The 24,319-nt window shown below is 40.3% G+C and overlaps 1 long non-coding RNA gene across 1 annotated transcript in view; it reads left to right on the top strand.

The window, feature by feature from the left end:
* The first annotated feature begins 691 nt into the window (after positions 1-691).
* The window catches only part of LOC116231479 (uncharacterized), a 96,216-nt gene continuing 72,588 nt past the window's right edge, over positions 692-24,319 (top strand). Inside the window, exons 1-2 of the long non-coding RNA XR_004167476.2 lie at positions 692-762; positions 3,877-4,004. This is a non-coding gene — a long non-coding RNA (uncharacterized LOC116231479). The remainder of the gene's footprint in view (positions 763-3,876; positions 4,005-24,319) is intronic.

Below are 24,319 nucleotides of genomic sequence, written 5' to 3'. Positions count from 1 at the left end.
GCAAGATCAGCCCATGGTGACAAAGCAGCTGTCTCCTGCAAGCAGGACATCCCACAGCTCTGCACTGCCTACCACTAATCACCTTTGCTAGGGCCAAAGTTGCCTAGAGGAGGAGAAACTCCATAGCAAATACAAAGACATCCATTTTAATAGCTGGCAACTATTGTTAACTTTTTTCTTTTTTTTCTTTTTTTTTCCATCCAGCTTTCAAACTGTATTGTGAAGTTGCCTTTCTAGACAGTGCTGAGGACAGCAGGAGTCTCTCATTCATTTGGCCATGTGAGAGGGTCACAAATCAAATGCAGATATGAACTAGATCTGGCAATTATTTGCCAAAATAGTTTGAATATTTGTTTGGATTTTGAACAGAATTCACTTTGGCCTCATTCTCTCTTCTTTGGCACTCTCGTGTGATGAGTCCTGAACTCTTACTATCTCTGAACATTTAGAAAAACAACCTTTAAAATCATTGGCAGAAGCTACATTCTGTGTTTTCTTTGTTTGCATCAGAGGTGCTTGCCCACATGTATGGTAACTGTTGAGTCACGGCCTGAACCACTGATTGAGCACCTGGGGAAAGGACACGGTCAGTCCTGGGAGCACAGGTGAAGGCAATTCAGCTGTGTGACCAGAAGGGATGGAGCCTGGCTGCACCTCTCTTAGACCCCATTTAAAGGCTGACTGCCACTAGGGAAGGTTCTCTTCCTGGAGATCCCTTCTTGGTGAAGCTTTCTCTTGTGAACCTAGAATCTTCTGATGCAGGTGAGCAATCATCTTCCCTCCCTTTATAGCATGTTTTTATTATGCTAGTCTTTTTGTAATTGCATCTCTCTTGTAACACCTTTCCCATCATTTTAATCTGTCCAATTACTACACCAGATCTCTGAAAGGAAGAGAGGGAAAAAGCAAGTGCAGCACTTCTGGCTGACTGTAGCAATGTTAATGACTGAAGAGTTAATGTTGATAATTTTGCCTCATAGGCTTAACGTAAGAATAATTTTAGGAAGAAAAAGGTATAGGGAAATACAGTTGGTCTTGAATGTGAAGATTTGGTCTGAATGGGGCAAAAGATCTGGTAGCAGAATGGAAATACCTCTGGAGAAGTGGGATGAGGAGCAGCTGTGTATTTATTAATAGGTGTCAGATGATGTGGCTTTAGCACAGAGCATCCAGCAGTTCTCTGAGCAGTTGAATGATGAACGAAGGGGAGAAAGGAGAATGTCATGACAGAAATCCTGGCCTGTGTTTAATAACACCAGCATCCAATTGGGGTGTAATCTGTCTGTGGGTTCTCTGCATTCAGGTAAACTAAATCTGTCAAATATTACATCAAATATTAGTTAAGGCAAACAGGGAGTTAATTCCAATCCTAAATAAGCACAAGAAGCAGCAGACAGACATTGTTTTGAAGTATAGTTAACTGTCAAATTGTTGAAAGGTGAGCTCCCAACGAAGTCTGGTAAGCATGCCTTCCTTTATCCTTCTGGAGTAGCCAAATTCACAGTCCCAGATATGGTTTACCTTCCAGAGGACAGAAACTGGGAGGAAAAAATATTTTACCACACATATCTTAAGGCTAATGAACAAACTATCATTGGGATTCAGATGCTGTATCATCATTGGGCTGATCAGCCATGATATGTTCAAGGCACAGGATTTTTTTCCTGAGGTTGTATTAAATGTTAGAATAAGGACTCTCAGAATGGTTGAGGTTGGAAGGGGCCTCTGGAGGACCAGACCAAGTAATGTGTTTGTGTTGGCAAGGTAAATGAGAGCATCAGCAAGTGTCAATTAACAAGTAATATAAGCTAATAATGTGGATGTTTGCATCCATACACACACAGAGAGTCTGTGAATTGGACTTTATTCTGTACCAGTGAAACCTTCCTACATTGTGTTTCTAAAGCAGGATTAAGTTGCCGTTATGGTTTCTGGTTGTGGCTGTTTGATTACAAACCAACTCCGTCCTAACAAAAGCTGTCTTTAACACAAATGGTGTATTTGGTGTTCCAAGCTTTTCTCTGTTGTGAAGGTATCAAGTAATCAGCAAACCTCCATTTCATCATTCTGAGTATAGCCTTTAGCATAACAGGTTCTAAAATCTGCTCTAATGGCTATTGGAAGACAGCATAGTAGGAGGATGTATGTTATGTAATAGCTCAGGGGAGGCAAGATTATTGCTTTTAGAGCAATTTTTAAATTAACTTTTGAAAGTGTAGTGTTTGAGGAACTGCTCAACACCTACCAGTACTGGACTACATGTCAAGTCTTTTTGGCATCTGTGATTATGTGAGCAAAAATTATGTTAATGTCTTTCCTGGATATGTCTAATTGGGAATAAAAAAGCCAAAAGTGCCTGTCTACTCATGTCTTCTAGGAGGTATTATAGGCTTCAAGTGCCAGTTTGAGTCAATACTCTCAGAAGCAATACTGTAAACTCAAGGGCTATAGCAGTAGTCATTGAGTTTACTGTATGCTGTAGCAGTTGATAATATTTTCCATGCAAGCATTAAACCACTGTTACAAATGATTTTGTGACCTCTCTGCCATACCCCTTTACTTATCCTTGTTATTAGATTTTTCTCCTATTTGCATCTCCTTCACATGCTAAAGCTGTTATCTTAATTACTATTAGTCAGATGAGAAACACCTGCTCAGTATGCTGCTCCAAAGCAACAAAAATACCAAAAGTATTTGCTGGAAGTAGGATTAGGTGGATTTTAGGGTGGATGTGTGTGCTTAGTGTCTTTAGTAGAGTCTCTTGCATAATTATCGCTGTTTAGGTGTTGGTTAAGTCTTTTTTTTGAGTTGAGACACTTTTCTGTGAGGAACTTGAAATGCCAGAGAGCAACAGAGAAATCTGCTTTTACTTTGTTTCTTATTCAGAGGGAGAATTTCCTTTGCTATTTTCTTAACAATCATAAGATGAAGACGACAAAGGATAAACATATTGTTTAACAGTTACAGTAGTTAGTGTAGCTCTAGAAGAACTAAGTCAGTAGATCTTGCACTCCATTTAACTTGATGGTAACCCCAATTCTTTGATATTTCCCAAGGATAGTGAGATTTCCAAAGCAATACTCTGAAGGCTGAAATGCTTATGGAATCCAGGGGTTATGAAAAATGCCTGCAGAAAGCAACCACCTCTTGCTATGCACTGTGGTGATCAGTTTCAGCAGGTGCAAGGAGTTGAGTGGTTTGGTAATTGGCTGCAGCTGGGTTGCTGCTGACTCAGGGTGCCTCCCTGGTGGGATTACTTCACTATGGTATGGGAATGCAGTGAGTAAAGTGTAGTAGCAGCAATTCTGGAGAGTGCTGGTGAGTGTGAGATGTGTCTTGGGCTAAGGCTGTGTGAGGTTTCCAGAGATGCAGCCTAGTAGGGGAGCAGGTAAGGCTGCACCCAGGCCTGCTCCAGGAAGGGCTTCTGTTGAATTGTTTGCCTGGAGAAATGCTATGAGGAAGTGTAGGAAAACCTCTGTTTTCCTGGAGCAGCTGGCTGCTCTTTTTTGGTTGCAGTTCTGCTTCTGTGCCTGCTCATGGCTGTGTGAACCTGCAGTGTGAGAAGTGCATCAGAGCAGCTGTGTAAGCTGGGTGTACATCCCCATGGGCTGGAGGGTCTGCATGGCTGTGTTCCTCACTCTGAGGATGCTGCAGTATGTGCTATGATGCTGCAAGATATGTTAGGCCTTTTCACCTGCACATTGGAACTGCACTGCTATGTGGTGAAGAAATAAAGGGGCTGAGCAAGGAACCTGGCATGGACTGTGGCTGTTGGCCCATGCTAACAGCAAGGGCCTCCATTTCCAGCCTTGTGCCTTCTCCATGAGCTGTTTTGTCTTTGTTGTCATTTTTGCTATTGTTTTTTCTCTTTAACAGGGGAACAGACTTGCCCTTGTGGTCTGGAAGGTCAGGCATGTGCTGGCTGCCTGTTGATGGGGATGAGAGCTGAGCAGCAGGCTGGAGGAGGAGCTGCTTCACACTGTGCCATGTCCACCTGCCCTGAGGTGAGTGCCACAGGTCCATGTACCCATGTGAGAACATGCTGCAAGTCTGTGCATTGTGAGGGCAGTGCTTCAGCTCTTGAGAGCTTGGTCAGTGTTTGCATCGGGTGCTCCTTGTGCTGGCTGCTGGCCCAGTGCTGTGATGTTTTTTATCCCATGTTGCTCTGATGGCACCAGGCAGTGGCTGTGTTTGGGGCACTGTGCAGCTGGGCTTCATGGCACCTGTGGGGAAGGACATTTGAAGTGTTGTGCAGAAGTGTTTGTTTCTGTGAAGTGAGAGATAGTGCTGAGGCCTTGTGGATGGTCAAAATTGTAACATCTGATAACTTCCTTGAATGGTGAAGTGATTGAACCCTCTCCTGCCAGTTCTTTCTCTGTGATGAAAACTTATGTATGATTTTCTTATGAAAGCTATATAAATATTGATCTTCTGTTGCATTGCAGTGGAGTTGCATTTCTAAGTGTGTATTGGTTTGTTCCTTTAACTTATGCTGATGAAAAACTGACTTTTGAGCCTGACAGCCACTGAGGGCTGAGCACTGTGGCAGCTGTGTGCTCCTGCGGTGTCACCAAGGTGTTCTGGCTCCCTACAGGACAGTTCATTTGATCTCATTCTGAGGAATGAACCTGTGAATGTTAATATTGCTGCATCATTCCAGCTAGTTAGCACTCACAAGTTAGGAGGCATTGGTTGGACTTGTTTGCGAGTCAGATTTCTATCAGTCTTTAATTTGTTCTGCATTCTGTTATAAGTTTATGACCATCTGTGGTGTGCTTTCTAGGAATACATACAAATATTTGTTTTCACAGGTCAGTGTGTCTAGAGCATCCAAAGATGAGTGGCATGCATGCATAAAAAGAGTCACGTTAGGCTTTGTTTCTGTTGTGTGTGTTCTGCCAGCCTGCTCCTGACTTTAATGTCTTGCTAAATTCCAGTTGCATTCCTATTCCAGCTCCTGTGTTGGGTTGGCTAGGAAAAAGAGGTACAGGGGCAGGGAGGATTGGGGACGTGCACTACAAGTATCTGTCTGCAGACAACTTTGGAGTACTGGGAGCAGGGCAGTGCTGCTGCTCAGGCATGGGCAGGATGGATTAATTTATCCAGTTCTGTTTGTAGGTAGTGCTCAGAAGGTACATGTCCTTGTTATGGAGGCAAGGGAGCAACATTGTTCTCAGAGCTGTCCTCTTGTGTGGAGCTACATGCCAACATATCATTTGGCCCTGGGGGCTTTGCCAAAAAGGAACTCACACAGGGCTTTGAAAGATCTTCTCTGACTACCCACACAGCTTGTAGGTGATTTTAATTAAATGTAATAAGTGCTGCTGTCATGTTGAAGGAAGATTAAGGGTGATCAAGCCAAGCAAGAGCTGCCCCTGAGCTCCAGGGCTACTAGTGGGGCAGGTCCAAAATATGTCTGTAGTGCCTAAGAGGTGCTTCTGCTGTCCCTGTGGAATGCTCTCTTCAGTTCATGCTGTCTGAGGTACATCAGAACTAAGGATTTAGTCCCTTCCTGAAGAACCCTAGTTTTGATCCTGTGCTTTCTTAAATCTGTTTATTGATTTGTATTTAAGTGGTGCTTTGTGAAATGCATGCTAAGTGAAGGAAGACGTGCTGTTAAATAGGGCCATAAACCTTAACTTGTTTTGTGATGGATCTTTCTCACAAATTATCTAAGTAAACATGGAGTTCAGAAAATTAAAATAATGAGTCCAGTACACACTGATGCATCCATGTAGCTTTGTACTGCACTTGGAGAAAGCAGCATTCATTCTGTGACAAATGGATATGAAAACTGGAGAAACAAATTCATGTTCTCTTTAGGACCAGATGCTTTTCTGGCACTCAACAAGACCCATGCAGTTGGTCATCTTGTCCCCCAAACCCATCCCTTAGATTGGAGGGATGTGTACCATGCTACCATGTTGAGCTCAACTCTGAGCTTCTCGCTGTTTTGTGGAACTTGTGTGATCCTATTAAACCTAACGGATCTGTCGAAATGCGCAACAAACAGTTATCAGTTATCTTATGTGGTTGGTTCACTGTGTAATTTGCTAATAATATTTTCAATACATAGCTGGGGAAGTGAGTGGGACTGTCTGACCTCCTGACCTCACAGCTGTACTCAGTGAAATGTGTAGTTCAATGATTTCTTTTATACAAACCTGTGTTTGGTTAATTTTTAAAATAATATTCTGAGTTTTCACAGGAATGAGTTGGAGACAGTGTGTTCCAAGTGGCAAGTTAGCAAGAAAGCCTTCTCAATTGAACTGAAGGAACTTTACTTTTGACAGAGCATAAATATTGTTTATGGCTCTCTGTCCTAATCAATGTGAACATGGTTAAATATGTCATTTTTAACTGAGCTTTGCTGTCGTTCTTTGAGTAATATTCCATGAAATACAATAATATCCCATGAAATAGAGTTTCAGTATGTTGTAGTCTAATGTTCATTCTCAAATATTGCAAGGCTGAGAGGCTTGGGTGATCTATTCTGAAATGAAAGCTCTTATGCTGTAATGAGGCATCAGGTCAGCTGACAAATGGTTCCTTTTGCATTTGAGTAATGCAGAATCACCTCAGTCCTGTTAGGGTTCTCTGAGAATCCCATTCTACTGAAAACCCTATACAATACTTCCACTTCTTTCTTGTTTTGTAACTTATCACTGAGAAGCACAACTGATGGTGTGTATCATATGTTGCTGCACCGGTGTGAGTGCTGAGCAGTGAACAGGAGTGTAGGGAGGGTTTGTGTGTGTTGAAGTTGAATCCTTTTGAAAGGGCTTTGATTTTTGGAAGATACCTGGTGACCAAGACCTGAGTCTTCAGCAGTATTAGGCGATGTCTTGGTCAGGTCCCCTGCCTATATAGTCTGCAAGGTGAATGCCATGGCAACTGGGCAAAACATAGGTTACTCCTGGGGCTCGGGAGAAATGAGGAATAAACAAACATCCATATTCATATCTACTATTGTCATATGCTTGACTTGTTTCTTTATACAGTACCTAGAAAAATGAGACTTCACAAATTGTATGGGTACAAAAATTAGCATTACATAGTCAATAAATCATGCAAGAAATTGGTATCTGTATACTTAATCTAAATTTGTTAACACTGGCAAGGTAGAAGTCATTTTGACTCTATGCTGACACTTGAATCTGGAACACAACTCAGAAATTTGAGGTTTCTTCATCCAGCTGTGTACATGTGCCTTGTTATCTTATACTTTAATTGCTAACTAAACAGTGGGTAGTAGAGAATATACTGTTCTATGTCAATATTTAAGCAGGACTTTACTTATGGCTTAAGTTTATTCACCTTGGAGAGAGAATTTTTGCTTTGCTTGAATAATTGGGCAGAGAAAAAGCAGGGTTTCAACTTGCTCCTGTGGTCTGTAGTTAGTGTAGGCAAATAAAGTATGTGAGCTATTTCTGTCATCCGTGCCTTTCATGTTCAGTGTTTTTGGAAAGCTCAGGAGCTGTTGAGACCTCTCAAACATCTGGGATCTTTCCCCTTTTCCTTTCCCTTCCAAATGGATGAGGCAAATTAAACTATCTGAACTTGTTTGGACAAATATTTGTTAGAAACTCCTAAAATTCTTCTGCAGTGGAAATTTGGAAGTGTCATTCTCTCTCATTCACTTTGTGATAAGCTGAAAATGTGCATAGGGACTTCTGTCCTGTCACTGTGAACCATAAAAAATTACTGTAATGACAATTAAGGAGAGGCTTTAAAGATATGAGGCCTGCAATGTGCAGAGGCTCAGTTGGGATAGTTTTAACATGTGAACAGATTCCAGGCAAAAAGAGTTATGTCCTTTTAATACCTTGCATTCACAAACATGCGGTAGGATTAACAAACCAAATCTTGAGGAAGTTGCATACTTTGTTTGTTTTCTTGTGCTTTCTAAAAGCATCTCCTGAGCCAATCTTGCTTCTAACTTCCCTTTATGTACATGGGTTCAAATTGCAGTATCTTTTCAACAGCTCATGCTACGTTGGGATGTGAAATAGTGAAAAGAAACACATAGATTAAGGCAGAAAAGGGATACTGAGCTCTTAGCTCTTTTGTTTTATGAAATAAGACAATGCTGTAAACCAAATGTAGCATATTTATGGCTATACTTTGCATTGCAGGACCATAGATACTAGGAATCAAGATGTCAGACTGTTCCTTCTAATACAAGTCTCAATATTAGATGAGTAGCTTACAGCCATACAGATACAAAGTGGAAGAAGTGAGCAAAGAACACATACACCATAACTCAAAGCTACTCAAAGACAATTGAGGAGAGGAAGAAGAGGTAGCAAGCTTTGAGCAAAGAATTTCTTCTGTGCAGAAGAGTTGCACGCAGGCCATGCCTTTATAATCTCTGCTGAATCAGGCCAGGGTTGTTCAGGAAACTGACTGGAGCTTGTCTGTAGATCTCCTGGATGATGCAAGACCCTAACTAACTCTCTTGAAGGGAAATGGGAATGACTTAGCAGTGTCTGGGGTCTGCATTGCTGTTTCTGTTGCAGCAAAATATAAAAGGAAGTAGAGTGAGTGTTTGGGCTGTGCTTAGTAAGTGGGCCAGCAGTTTTCACGCTTTTACTCAATTTTCTTTCAAGGTGAGTTTTGGAAACATTTTAGTTAGTTTCAAGCTGTGGCAAATCCCATCCTGGCTGCTGTTTGAGAAATAGTTTTTCTTCCATATCCAGTCTCTAATCCAGATTTTCCAGTAGCTCAGAGCAATCATTACTGACAAGTCCATCGCCCAAACGATCCCAGAACACTACATTTAAATACTTAATTGCTTTATAGTCACTTCAGTTCTTCTGTGTTTTCAGTAGGAGTACTTATGAAAGGGCAGTATTTATTTTGCTGTGGCATTATGTGCAAGGTAGTCATGTTATCTGCTCTGAGGATAAAAATCCTGTAGTTCACTGTTGTTCAACATGAATATATAAAATGTTCATCTTCCCTGTCTCTATATTTAGTTATATGCTAGACCAGCTAAAGTCTGAGATCCTTTTTATTATACTTAAAAACTGCATTTGGGATCTTTACAGTGTTTGTTTTTCTGAAGCTTTTTGGAAGGGCACACAGCAGAAAACTACCTTCTAAGATAGGCTGATGTTCTTTTATGGTCACTTTAAACTCTGGGGGAGAAAATACCAAACATGGATTAGAATGAGGAGTATGGAATGTCACCTAAAAGGATGAAATTAGAAAAAATATTTCCAGATGTGAAAGAATGAAATACATTGGGTTATAGAAAGCTTGAAACCCAACCAAATCCCACCATGTTCTGTATCACGTCATTCCTATAACATTAATTCTGAATGTATTTTTTTCTCCCAGTTTTGAGTATCAGCAGGCTATAAAGAACCATGTGTAACCCTGTGCCAGTTCTCAATCATTCTTGTGATAATATTATCCCTGCAGTATGGTCAAAATAGAGTATAGATGCCATGTGTGAATGTTTACATGACATATTCTCCTATGTATCCTCTTAGTAATGTTCTAAGAGTCTTTCTAACACTGCAAGGTATCTTCTTTCTTTTCCAAGTAGCAGATCTGAATGTAGTCTTAATAGGTGCAGAATTCCCTATGTGTTACAAACAGTTCTTAGACAATTTATTCCAGATAATGGAAATTAAAACGGTTTAACTTGCAAAGTCTATTACTTAGGGTCAAAACCATGCCAAACTTTGTGTTCTTTTGGGGCTTTAATCAGCTGCTTTGGCATTTATTTTGGCAGACTAGAAGAAGGGAACTGGGATTTTTAAAATTTCATGTCAAAATGAAGTGAAAAGAATTTGAGATAAAGAAAAGTTCTTTTTGGCATAGAACATCTTTGAGTTACAACTGTCAAACCTTCTTTGAAAATGCCAGAGGTTTTTATTTACTTATTTTTATAGCTTGTTAGTCTCCTTTATGATTTCAGTGGCACGCTCCCACTTAGACTGCATCCTGCCTAACATCTCATCTACCAACTGTTCTGTCCCGATGGACTTGCTTCATGGATGGCTTTGCACAGCTTTGAAAAATAACATACCCAGTATCCCCTTTGCCTAGCTCAATGCTCCTGTATCTCCCTACCCTGGGTTGTATTTCCTACAGCAGCCATGCGCTATAGTCTCGCTGACTTTGACCTCACTGCTCTGTATCACAAGTACAGCCTTGGCCAAATGTATCGTTATCAAGTATCTGTCCTCTGCTGATTCATCCACTAAAAAGCAATGGTATGGTTCTCAATCTAGAAGGTGGCTGTTTGTCATCAATATCCACTCTACTTTAAACATTTTTAAGTGTTGGAAACCTCAGAAGCCGCTATTCCAGTTGCTTATAATGCGTTCTTTGTTTTCTGCTTGGCTTATCTTTAGGCACAATACAATCTTAAGGAAGCACACCCACTCCCTAATGTTTTCCTTGGGAGCCAGAGATGTGTGCTGCAGTGTATTTGTGCAGTTGCAAGTCAAAGAGAAGTGTATGTTATGAAAGCAGGAGGTGTGGGGGATGGTAGTAGTGGGATGCAGGAAATTATATGTGGACTAAAAACATTTGAGATGTTCTGATTCAAAAGCGTGCAGCTGAAGTAAAAAAAATCTCAGCTAGCAAATGCAAAAATGCTGAGCTTCCCTTGTTTAATGGATGGCTTTTTAAGGCTTACACCTTATGTTAGTACAGGCAGTCTGCTGAAATTCAGCAGCTAAAATGAAACTAACCAGTGTTCAAATACTTTTGTAATGAGAGTATCTTGTTTACTTTAATGGTTTCCCTTCCTAACAGGCCATGCTGTTTGTTCCTAACCTGCAATGATTCTCCTTCCTTTTCTAACATTTCTAAAAATGACTATTTGTTTCCTTGTTTTCTTTGAGATTGTTTTGAGAAGAATAGTTTAACTCCTAGATCTTATTTTAGCTAATGCTAAAAGACTTCGTGTGTAGAAGGCTTCAAACATGGCTAGTTTGGGAGATAAGTAGTTCAGATGTATGTATGTGCATGTGTGTGAGGAATAAAACTGTAAAAGCAATGTATGATATCTGAGGATGCTGCAGGTATGAGACACAGCATCACTGTGCATCATGTCAGCCACAGCTACATGTGGCAAATATGGGATACTATGGCCAAAACCAGTCTGAATGTGAATTCAAGCTTGTACATATATGAGACCTCCAATGGTTCATCTGTGTCAGGACAGCAGTCCATCATGGTGTTATCACTGGGGGGTATTCCCCCTCCCAGCCCTGAGGTGCTTATTGTCTGCTCTGAACATCACTGCTCTTCAAAACCACATGGGGCCAAGGTGGTGAAGAAAGTGATTGAAACTGCATGAATTTAAAGTCATGCAGTTGTTCTCCATCCCTCTTTAAAGCAAATGACAGCAGAAACCAAACTGAATTTTAGTCACCAAGCGAGAAGCCTCAGTTCAGAATTCCATCAAATGTCACTGATCTAATCTTAATTAGTGACAGTGAAAATAGTGAAAACAGTGAAATAGCTTGTGATTTTTGTTGATACTTGAACGCAGACTTTCTTTGGAGTTCTATTCAGATGCTGCTGAAAATGCAACTGAAAAGCTGATTTTTGGAACACCTTTGATTTAACAGATATCATATGAATGATGTAAAGAGTTTTTCTCCAAATAAAGCTCATAAACTTTGTTTTACACTTAAATTTCTTAAAGCTGAATGCCGTTTATGAACCACTGCTGATGTCCTGCTCCATGTAAAGTGAAGCAGGTTAGTGTCAAGGCCGTTTCTCTACTGAGTAAATAGACATTAATATTTTACTGATAGTTTTCAATTGAAAAGGTTGGCCCCACTGTTCCTAAAGCAGCAGCACACGTATCTGAAATGTAAATCATTGATATTAACAGCAACAACTGTGGTGTAGTCAAACATTTGTTACAATGAATGGAGAAATAAACAAGTAGTTCCCCCAAGATCTCTGTCCTATTTAGGCCTGAAATAAATACTCATTGACTAAATTAATCCATTTGACTGTTGTTATGGGAATGCTGCTCTTCTATAGAGATTATATTTTCCTGAGAGGTAGCTTGTAGCCAAGTAGTACTTGAATTTAAGTAAAACAGAAAAAAAAAAAACCCACAGCTCTCTAATTTAGAGGTTAAGCATTAAAAATAGCTTTCTTTAATCCCATTTTTATGCTAATTTTTCTTTTTTATAGCTTAAAATTCTTAGAGGAAAAACATGGCTTTCCTTGTATTTCTGATTTCTCGTTTTTCCTCATCCTTTCTGGAGAGGGAAAGAAATAGCAGGAAAGAGAGAAAACCAGAACCAGAAAATAGGTAAAAATAACATCATTCAGTTCTTAGAAGCTGAGCTGAAATATTCTGAGCAGAAATTGAAATGTTTTTTTAAGTGAAAATGAAGGAAAAACTCCCCCAAGTAGATATTTAGGTATTGGTCAACCTCTTCCTTCTGCAGCTCTGTATGCTATGAGTACAGCAGTTCTTTCTTATTTTCTTTCTGACCTGGTAAAACACTTTGCAAGACACAGAACTTCCATTTGACTACCTCTTTTTTGAGCATATTCCTTTACTGCTTAACTCTCACACATATATTTCTAAAAGTGGAAATGTGAAAGACTGTGGGATGCCTCTGTCTGTGCACTATCATTTGTGAAGAGTTCTAAGCTGGGGCTACCACTACTTCGATGCTGTTTCCTGGCAGCTGGATAGACTAGTAACTAAAATCCATATTGATAAAAAGTTGAAAGTAGTGCTTTATTTTGCTGCATTTAAAAAAGAACTTGGGTTGTAGATGTTTCCCCTACTCGTGTACTGCTATCATTGCAGCTACAGCTTTTATATTCAATTTCCAGGTTTTCTTTTGTATGGCAGTGGAGGAAGACATTTTCTTTTCCCCTTCCAACTCTTATTGCTAAGTATTATTTCGACTGATTTTTTTTTTTAAAGTATTGAATTAGGAAAGCTAAGCAGAAATGGTGTGTAGTGGATGGTGTTAAATATTGGTCCCCCTCCTTTGCTTGGTTCTAATGTGACCCAGTGCCAGCAGAGCTGCTGGTGTCTGTTGGTCTCCATGACAGTGCAGAAGATTGCCAATGTGACAGCCTATACCTGCTGGTGTTCATACACTATAGGTCTGCCTTTAGGTGGCTGTTAGTGTTCTCTTCTTTCTTGCTGTTTATGCTTTTTTCCCTAGAAGTAACAGTTGTCTCCTGCCTTCTATTCAGGCCAGCACATAAATGTTCTTTTTCCTGTATTATTCACTAAATGAGCAATTATAGAAATGTTACAAGATTTTTTTTTAACTTAAATCTCATAACTGAAAGCAGTGCACTTCTCTTCTTGATGTTATGTACCTCCTTGATAGAAGAAGGGGAAATGGTTTCAAACCTAAAGAGGGGGATATAGACTGCATATAAGAAAAAGGTGGGTTTTTTTTTTTTTACAGTAAAGGTGGTGAGGCACTGGTGCAGTGAAGGTAAGGTGAGCAGAGATGAGCTGGCCCAAAGACTAGCAACAGCTCAGCATCAGCTATGTGCTTTGCTAGAGTAGCATCCATCACAGACAGTGGGGATACAGCAGCATGGTTTGTCTTGTCTTCTCTTTCCCGGCAGTTGTGTGTTCTCATACCTAGACGATTGGCTCATTAAAATGAGTGTTACTGCTGAGCACAAAAAAAAAAAGGACAGCCTTTTTTAAGACTTGAATTTATAGCTCTGTGTTGTAATCGGGTACCACAAATTCTTTCACAAGCCACCATAAAACAAGTTTTCTCATGAGAGGAGGGGGAGGGGAGTAAAAAGGCGAGTATGCTGTCGTACATTAAACAATTGTGAATTTCTAGTTTAATGCAAGCTGAAGGGAAAATGGGGACCTAGCAGTAAATCATCTGTGCAGCTCTCAGCCATAAAGTTTCTTGAGCAGTCAAAAGTGCCAGGACTTGTTTGGATGACTTATTCTTAGGCAGAGGGGGATGGAAGAAAGTTTATAATACAGCTGCAAACTTTTGCTGTCTCTGGTGTCATTGTTGTTTATATTACGTGATAATGTGCTACAGAAACCTCCTCTCATTTCAAAGGTGACATTTTCCTCTCTGACCTTGCACTGAGATAATTTCAACCAGCCCACAGAGCAGAAAGCTGTAATTGTCCAGCACTGGTACGTGTCGGTTGGGTTGTTACAGAGAAGGAGGGATTTGGTGAGTGTCACAGCAGCAAAGCCTGTCAAGCATTGTTGGAGTGAGGAGAGAGAACTGTGAGTCTGCTTGGGTTTGGATCAGGCCCTGAAGTACTTTGATGACAGCAGAGGTGGTATGGGTTGGTATCCAAGTGAGAGGACTGATTAAGGCAGTGCTTGGTGCAGAGGTTGGCAAGGGTGCCAGTTGGCTTGGGAGGCCCATAGGTCTTGTGTAGCCTGCTGCTCTGAGAAGGCTGCCAGCCTAGATCATTAGATCCATCCTGCTGATGCTTTCTTGCTCATCTCAATTGAGGAAATATGATAAAAGAGCTCTGGCACTGTAAAATATTTCAAATTGTTCTCGCTGGAAACTGCATGCATAGGAGGGTTTATTTTCAGTAGGAAGCAATGCTACAGTGATGTAGTGTTGCATCTGATATCAGGAGGCCTTGGGGAGCAGATCACAGTAACGTATGCATGCATTGATCTGCTTATGCAGATGGCCAGTGCCTGAGCTATGTGAGTACTGATGTGTAAGAAAAATACTACTGCAGAACAGCACAAATTGCACCAGTATAACATCACATAGGGCACGTGAACATAACTACTTATCCAAGTTCAGATTTATGAGAGACAACAGTTCTTCCCTCTGGAGAGAGTCAAGGAAGAAAAGGGCCTTCCTTCTGCAGGGGAGTAGCACAGAACATGAACACAAACTGCACCATCACTGCCATTCCCAAAGAGCCAGAATTAAGATGTGCTATTTAAGTTAGGAGGGTTTTCCAGAGTACAGATATTTCAAGTAAATGTTTCCTCAGTGTGTCTTGTCTGCTGACATAAGTCTACTGGCAAGTTAGGGGAGGTTAAATGTGTCTCAACTGTGTGTTTTGGATGAGCAACCTGTAAATTTGATTATTAATTTATGGTTTTAAGGGGAACTGGGGGGGAATTAGAAGAAACTAGGCCTTAATCAGGACCACGTTCGTCTTGCTTCTCCTGGTTGTTTTTTCCCCCCTCGCTTTCCTGTGTGCAGTTACAAGAAAGGCATATTACCCTGAGACTGCTGACTGAGACTTAACAGATGAGTATCTTTTAAATTAAATAAAACTCAGCCTGACGTGACTGTCTTAAATTTCTTAATGGTATGAAACCTACCCCTCAAATGATTTTAGCCCTGTGGTTCTCCCTTCTCCCCTTATTCTAAGGTATGATTAGTGCTTAATGGACCCTGAAAAGCCCCTTTTTATAATTGCCACAGGTTGCTCTTGTCCAGATATTATCTCCAGTTTTTTTCTTAAAACAAAACCCAAAATAATGGGCCACATACTTGGTTATGATGCTCATATATGCTACTATTTATTTTTACAACCACTTATATGTATGCACACATACACACGCTTTCTTGATGCCAAAAAGAGGTCCAAAACAATGGACCTCTTTATGCTGAGCAGGGCTGATAACAAGATATCCATTACACAGATACCCCAGGGTTTCAGGTGGCAAGAAGCACTTTTCATAGTAGAGGACATCTGAGTCCAGGGCACTTACTCTGCACATGTGGAGGTGCAGTGGGAGCAAGAGATAACATTCTTGTGCTCGCTATGTTTTGCTACACAAAGAGCTGAGAAATGATCAAAATATCAGGCTCTATGTGAGTCAGAGCTAGTTATCTGCCTTGCATTACTTGCTGAAATCCAAGGATAGAAGTCCTTAGGCTCAGGGCTTTAAGAAAAGCAACTCAACAACTAACCCAAAGTCTGTTTTCTGCGGCGTTTCCTCTGTTGAAATAAAGACTTGTGAGTCAGACTTGAGATTTAAGAAGAGAAATGTGCACCAGTGATATCTGTGCATACGGTTGAGTGCAGTTACAAACATTTATTAAGCTAACTTCCAAGTCACATCCACTCTTAGAACTCTCCGAACTCAGTGCAGACTAGCAAACAGGATGTGAAGTTTTTGAAGCTAGTAGATCTTGTGTGGCAAAACAGTAATTACCTTTCCTAATGATGTTGAATCCCTGTGATATGCTAATCGTGGAGTATTGGCATGCACATCAGTCTACCTAATTAAATTCCTTGGGAATGGATTAGTGTGAAGCTGTTTTTTTTTCCTTAATGGCATCAAATCCTAATACAAACTGTTCAAAGTTCAGATACTCATATGTTGGTAGTATAGCTGGGACTCATTTTTGTTCTATCAACAGTAATGTTATGGCAATATTAGTGTTCCAGCTGAGATAGGCTGCATCAGCCTCTGTAGTGCCTGGCAATATTAAGCAAACTAAGGAACAAAAGATGCCTGTGTTAGATCTGGAATGAGCAGCAATGCTCTCCCGAGTTCCTGTTAAATTACTTAATCAGACAATCTTTTTCAATGTCTTGTTTATTATTTTGAATAATGTTCAATCTTTAATGTACAGTAGACATTCACCTCCATTATATCATTTTCAGCTATGCTGATTTTCCAGTAACTAGAACCCCAAGGGCTGGATACCATCTGATTTACAGTTCCAAACATCCTAATGTATAAGGACAGATTTAAGGAAAGCTTTAAAGGGATTTAAGTGCCTGTAAAACATAGATTGTCATGCTCATCTTGCTATTTAGACTTTCAAGGTGTGATGGCTTTTGTTGTGAAAGAGGTTAAAAAAAAAAAACCTACAGAGCTAATGTGCTGTCCTTTTCTGCCTGATCTGTGCCAAATCATGAAAGGTGACTCAATCTGTTGATTGAGAGTCCTTCATCATTATTCTCTAAGCTTCAGTACATGACTCAACAGATAAATATTCAAAAACAAAGCAATTTCTCATTGTGTTTTCACTGGGTTTGTTAAGTGGGTGATGAGGCCAGGGAAGTTTTGAATTCAGCAGATCAAAGTAGAATGTATGATGAGGCAGTGCAGTGTGAAAGTGGTGCTGAGAAATTGCTGCCTGGTTATACAACACATCCACCATTTAATTGAGTATTTGGACTCTCCTTAACTGAAATATTTCAGAAATGTTCTCTTTTTGATTATACAGATAATCAGTGCTGTTCTTGAGTGTGCTAATGCTACACAGTTTAGTGTATAGAACAAATACAGTAGCAGGTGAAAATTGTAGAAGAATTAAGCAATGAAAAATATAATTTGATATGAATGAAGGAAAATATATTCACATTTAATGTCTTCTGAGTAGCAGTCTGGGGAGAGTTAAGGAATCTAAAAGTCAAGGAATTATCATAATAGACCATAAAGATGAAATAATAAATGAGGTCAACAAACAGTGAGATGTGTTGTGCAAAGTCATGAGAAATAAGGCTTTTTTTAATGTAGTTTCATTCTTCCATTCCTAGAGCACCTCATCTTTGATTTTCTCCAATAGTACTCCCTGATTATTCCCTTTTCTAAATGCTCTCCTTAATCACTGCAAAGCATTCCGAGAATAATCATGCATTTTTACTTTGCATTTGGAATAACAGTAGCACAGTACTGTATCACAGAGGCAGTGTACTTCCCCAGAAGAAGGGAAGGTTGTGCAGGTGTGACTCTTATCGATTGCACTGTTGGATACTGCAAAAGCAGCAGAAATTCCCCTTTTAATAAGTTCTACTGAAGAGATGAAAACTAGAAACCTGCTGCAAGCGTATGGCAGTGATGCCCAAATGGGAGCCTTGTCAGGTCAGGATCAGGGAGTGGAACCCAAAAAGGTGAGCATACGAGGCTCTGGAAATTTTCACTGCAGGAAATGTGTCTGCAGTGGTTCCTCTTTTAATGATATCCTCTCAATATCTGAAAAAAAGCGGACAGGAACCCACTGACTCATGTTTACATGTGTATATTTGTATATAGGTATTTATATTTCAGCTTGTATAATAAAGATGTTTGGTTCTTTTTATTACTAGCTGCAGATATTTGAAGTATTTGAAGTATTCTCTGCACTGCCATTTTTAGAGTAATGCTTGTTGTTTACACATAAATTACTGATAAGGCCAAGGATCTTATTCTCACTGCTTGCTGAGAAATGTGAAAAATGTGAATCCTTTAGACCTACTTGCATTATCTGGTGGGAAATTAAAAAGCAAACAAATCTGCTCCCATCCTCCCCAGTCTCATACAAGAAATGGACCTGGTATGCTGTGATACTTTTTGCCAACTCGTGGTCAGAGGATTGTAGGGGTGGATGCTATTTCCATTCGTGATCCTGACTGCAATCACTTTCATTTTTATTATTTGTAGAAAAGTTTGATGCAATGAAATCAACTGGAGCAGAGTTTTAATGTTGATAATACTGGACTGTGCAAAAAATTCTAGTGCAAGTAGCTGAATTCCCCAAGTAGGACAGAGCTGAAGCAGCTGAAGTCCTGCATGCTGCTTACCAGAACAGAGAAGGGGTACTTAAAGAGGATCTGCCCCTGGATACCCAATGCTTTTCCTCCAGACAGGAGAGAAGAGTTGCAGCAGGTGTGTTGGAAATGCTCAGCCTAGGTTGCTTTGCCCCTTTAAGAAGAAAATCCAGTTCTGAAGGAGTCACAGCTAGGGTGCAGAGTAGGAAGGTTGGAGAAGTTTTGCTGCCGTCATCTTTGTTTTCATGCCCGAAGTCTGTACCAAGTAAATCAGAAATTTGTCTGCTGCACTCATAACTTTCTGGGTAGATACCGTGCTCAGCACAGGTTGCAGACAGAAATGCTCACGGTGGGGTTGCTAAGAATCAAAAGCATGATTTGTAATTGGGGTAGGACCATTTCAGATTAACTTCCTGGATATCATGCATCTCTCATTGATTTGTATTTACAGAATTTAGTTTCTTTATTTTGCTTTTTGATTGTTGAAACACCATCACACCTTGAACTGTCTTTGTGACTGCAGCAGCTTACACAGCAGGCAGAGCACTCCTTTTAAAGGGTGAAATCTTCACGGCCTCTCCTGGAGAGCAGAGTTGCAGCCACTTAAGTACCTTGGATTTAGTGACTTGAAACTGTCAGTTATTTGATATTTATTGTGGCAGTGGTTATATGACCATAGAAATACTTTCTGTTGTGCATCAGCGGTGAGTTAACATGGCCCAGCATGAGCTACAAGAGCTGCACCTCACGTGGTGCTTCATTTTGCAAAGTATTTGTGGAGTGAAGCAGGAGTGACACCGTACTTTGTAATTTCACATTTTATCTGGTGCTGGTTGCTTTCACAAATTCATATTAAACACAAAATTCATATTAAACACAATACTGTTGATACTAACTGTTGTTTTAAAGCTGGCAAGCACTCGGTACTCAGCAGCCTGTAGCTCTGCCACCGTCCTTTTGCTGGTCAAACCAGTTGCCCTCTGCAAATTATTATTGGTGGGTTTGTAAATAATTCAGCAATCCCATGCAAGGCTGTAGAGTCTGGGGCACCTTAATTGGGTGCTTTACCTACATCGCATCAATATTAGTGCAGTGCTGTGCTGACTAATTGCTGTTCTGACAGTGGGAAGAGGTCACATGTAATTCCAACACGTAATTTGCCCAGTGAGAGATTACAGAGGTCAGAAGAAGCAATTGCTTCGTTTCTGCTTTGCCACTCTTTGAGGATGGCTTTCTAAACCATTTTGCTGCTCTTAAAGAGAAAAGCACTGAGCATCTATTGTAAACCTGCGTTGAACTCTTGGTGGCTCTGGCAAGGCAGAGTGCAGGATGGCAGCGGAGCCCATCTGGTGCTGAGGGCAGAGAGCTCAGAGCAGGGCAGAGGAAAACCCTGCAAACCAAACGTTAGCGTGGGGTGGTGAAAGAGCTCGATTTTTATTTTGTTTTCACACATTAGGTTTTGTTTAGAGCAGACAAGTACCAGGGAGAGCGTTCTGAAAAGGGGCTTTGTATAGGAGCTGGGGCTCTATCCATCAGATTTGTCATTTCAGGAATGCAGCCAGATGTATTGACTTACTAGCAATTGCATTGGTGCCATCTGGCCTGCTGGAGGCTGTATTAAAGATGGAAAAAACGGAGCAGAAAGAAGTGAAATTTGTTCATCATGCCATTACCCTAGCTGCTTGTTTAAAGAGGGGAAAAAATGTAACTACTTGGCAGGGGGCATGCTGTTTGAAAATAAAATATAAGGTTTTCAGGACCACGAGCTTCAAAACCAAATGCTGGTGTTTATAAGTTGACTTGAAAGTTGGGCCTCTCTGTTGTCATTTTGTGTTTTTTGAAATGGAAAAATACTCTCAAATCTTAAAGTTCTGAGTCAGAGAGCAAAGAACAGCCCAAGCCCCTGCCTGGACCACTGTGGCACTTATGCTCAGCTATCCACGGTAGTAGTTTTGCTGTCTGAATGCTGGGCTCTTCCCAGAGCTGAGGTTTGGATGTGCTGAGCTTTCTGTCGCCACACTCTGCCTTTGTAACCTTTGAATCATTTCTTTTCCGACTTATATCTTCTATGCATTCTAAACAGAAAACTTGTTCCTAGTTGCTAACAGAATCGCATCACTTATTTTTATACTTACCCTCATAAATGCTCTTTATCAGGTATTATCAGACTCTTCATCTAGCAAGGTGCTGTTCTTAATATTAGTTTGAAAACAGCTGTTATTTATTTGCATTCTTAATTTTGATAAGAGCAAAACTCTTTTAGTCTAGCAGTGTGCTGGGGCTGTATGGCACTCCTCAGCATTTTAGAAGTGTGACTTTTATGCCCATGTTCATATCCAGTTCTACAGTCAGTCTTTCTGAGCCAAAAGCTGGGGCTGCTGCCTTTCTGGGCAGCAGTTCCATTTGTATCATAAGAGAGCTGTGGGGCTGAGCCCTCTCCCACTGAAGATGATGAGGAAAGTCGAAGTTGGACCTTCTCCTATAAGAGAAGTTCTTCAGTAGGTGCACTGGTTAATTTACTGTCATAATAAAAGTTGTTTACAACTACTGACAAAAATGGAACAATGAAAGTTTCCTTTTTTTCTATTTTTAATTTTAACTTCTGCTCTGTTCTTTTTACTTCTGTTGTTTTTGTAATTTAAGATAGAAAACCCCTGAGGGCAGGGAAGTAGAACTTAGTAAAAAGCTGAACTACTTGTGGGTGAAGTCAGTGTTTTAGCACTCCCAAGCACACATTTTGGAGGAACACACAATAGTTTTAGGATTCTGACAGCCATGAAGCCTCCTTTCTAGCACCGCCTGGGTCTTCTCTGTGTGTGTTTAATTTTTCCAATGAGATGAGAAGTGCTGGCACCAATACTGGAAAAGTCAACAGTGACCAAATACACTTAGAGGAAGATGTAATGTTCTTACTCATAGCAAGTCATCAAGCTGTAGGTGAAAAAAAGACCCAGTTCAACCCTCTTTAAAGAAGAAAGACTGCAAGCTGCACCTAGCTGGGATGGTCATGGGAAAATTCCCTTGCGTGTGATGTGCTTCATCTCCTGAATTTGGGGGAGTGCTTACCATGTGCTTATCATAACTCCGTATATCAGATATCAGGATGGAAAGATGCACCTTAGTTTTTAAAGTTAGGGTTGGCCTGAGCAGCTGCTGCTTCAACACTCAGTGATGTCAGTGCCTTGAAGAGCACCAGGAGGTTCATAGAATCAATGGCTTGGGTTGGAAGGGACCTCAAGGTTCATTGTGAGGTTTTGTAGCTACTCAGCTTTTAGCTATTGGAAATACTCAGGAAATTAAGTGTTTTTTCCTAAATAAAAATGGTATCTCCCTTCAAAGGATTAATTAAAAGACCTAATCTCTGTGGCTTTTGTTTTGTAAATTCTGAATGTTGGCATTATTTTTAACAGTAATGTCATGATTAGCAGGAAAACAGGACAGCTCAAGCTTATGCCACATGGGAGAAAATGCTCTCTGGGCCAGGAACCACACACTGAGCACAACAGTAAGGGTACAAAATATTCTGGGAAAGGAGAAATGTTGTCCTTTCTCTACAGGGGATCTCTGCCCATGCAGAAGTTGCCACCAGGTATTGGTATGTCTGCCAGGAACAAACTTTTCCAAAACCCTGTGGGTATGTTTAAGGGAAAGGCAAATATCCATGGGCCTTAAAGAAGAAATGAAGTGACAGGAGGAGTTGTTGGATTTACAAGAATAGGTTGCACAGTTGGTTTGAGGAAAAATAATTTTCTTCCCTGTGTTTCTCACTCTTATACTGGTACAGTAGGAAGTAGTGCAGCTGACTCGAAATTGGGAGGATCTTCAGAAGTGGTTTTTCTTTTTTATCTGTCACATTGCACAAGTATGATGTGCATGTGTGTATGTATCATTTTAGGTGTAGGTTTTGTGTATGACTGGTATTCCAGTGTTAAAGCTTACTGCATAAGAGAAGCTACTCGCTGCTTCACTCTAATGTCAGTGCATGTAACAGAACTCCATGAGAGGAATAAAGAAATTAAGAAACAATTCTAAATGAAAGCAAGTAATTAAGTATGTTAACTAGAAAATGTAAAGTAATGTCTTCCTTTTTTTAATCATTCATTAGCATGAGTGTTAATGGTGTGTTACATGCAAGTATATTAAACCTGCACATAACTTTTAAGAGCTTTTATTTGTTTTTTAGGCAATATAGCATTTACAAAGAAAAGCAAATTCAGGGAGAAGGCAGGAAAGGTTTTTCTTGTTGTCTAGAGTGATTGCTTTGCTTTCCATTTTACTGTACTTCTAGCACCTAGTAACAGCATGTGACATTTGCTGGTGCTCAGAAGGCACAGATACCGTTTCATTTGGTGAGTTAGATGGGATTTTAATAAGGGCTGGGAAAATATCTTTATACACCAGGATATTTAAGAGAAGAACATGTGGGGATAAACTCCTCTGAGAAGTTTCTAACAACCTGTGGCAGCACAGCACTTGTGTGTTAATAGTTAAGCCAGCAGCACTGTAGCAGCCAGGGACAACTGTGAAATCAGTAGATGTTTTCTCCATGAATCTGAGAACAGCATTGTGTCAGTCTGTTTTATATTAACACGAGCAGGTTAGTGGCAGTGACATAGGTAGTGACATAAGGTGTACTTATGATAAAGAATGGACTGCCAAAGGGGAGAACCGTGCAAAGGACAACTTTCATCTGTTCTTTCTGGTGATGCATGACCTACTCTCACTCTACACACCTTTTATCATTCTTACATGAAAGAAACATGTTTGAGCCAAGTTCATGTGGACTTGATAGCTCTATCTTTGTAGCCTTTTATATAGCACTCCCCAGTGGGCTGGTAATAATGTGTAGTCATCCACCTTTAGGGCATTGCTGGGTCAAATCAGACAAAATATGCTGCTTTCCAAGACTTCAAGAACTTTGTATAGCTGACAGGAGAAATGAAAGCAAATATACATCCAGGCAAAATAGCTGAAGGTAATGAGGAATTGCAGTGGCAATCTGCAGGGCAGTCTGAATGGATTGAATGCCTCTTTCAGATAGGGTTTCCACCAGGACTTGTTGACAGCTGCCACTTTATGTTCCTCTTGTTGCCTTTCTGCATGCTGAGTCCTGCTGCCTGTGAAGGTAAGTACAGTCAGATACTTTGAAATGTGGTATCTAAGAAGAGTAGAGGAAACTTTTTTTGTTTTATTCTGGAACTCTAAAGGTGAATACTGTGTGGAAGTTACACCATTACTCCAGCTGCACCAATGCTTCACCCCTTTTTGAATGAATGAAGCTGCAGTACTAAACAACACAAACCATCAGTTTTGTGGATGAGGCTTGCAGTTAAGATGTTACAGTCAACAAGGAATGTATTTATTTTTCTACACTACCAAAAGCAGATCCTGAAAACAGCAGTGTGGTAGCAGTCCTTGCTGAAGTTCAGATTCCTATGTTATTAAATGGCATATTGTGCTTAGGTATTGGAATACATTTTACTGTTGTTGTTTAATTGAAATTTAAAAAAAAAAAAAGTCCCATTAATTCACTACTTTTTAAAGTGTATATACAAATCACAGCCAGTAGTACCTTGAGTGTCAGGAGACCTACTGGCCCTTGTTCTTGCACTGCTCTTTATGCAGTGATAGCTCCAGTATCCCTGTATTAAGCAGAAAGACAACCTTAGTTTTGAAATAAAAAACAAAAAAAAGTAATTTGATGATACACACACAGACCAATGGGGCACGTGTACGTGCATGCAAACAGTGCAGTATCATATGGAAGCTCTTAATGAAATCCATATGATACAAATAATATTGAAGTTACAAGTGTTACAGCTTATCTGCTGTGTGTGGTGATAAT

The sequence above is a fragment of the Phasianus colchicus genome, chromosome 8 (assembly GCF_987193195.1).
Source record: "Phasianus colchicus chromosome 8, bPhaCol1.hap1.1, whole genome shotgun sequence".
Lineage (NCBI taxonomy): Eukaryota > Metazoa > Chordata > Aves > Galliformes > Phasianidae > Phasianus > Phasianus colchicus.
This window is presented reverse-complemented; position numbering and strand designations above follow the sequence as displayed.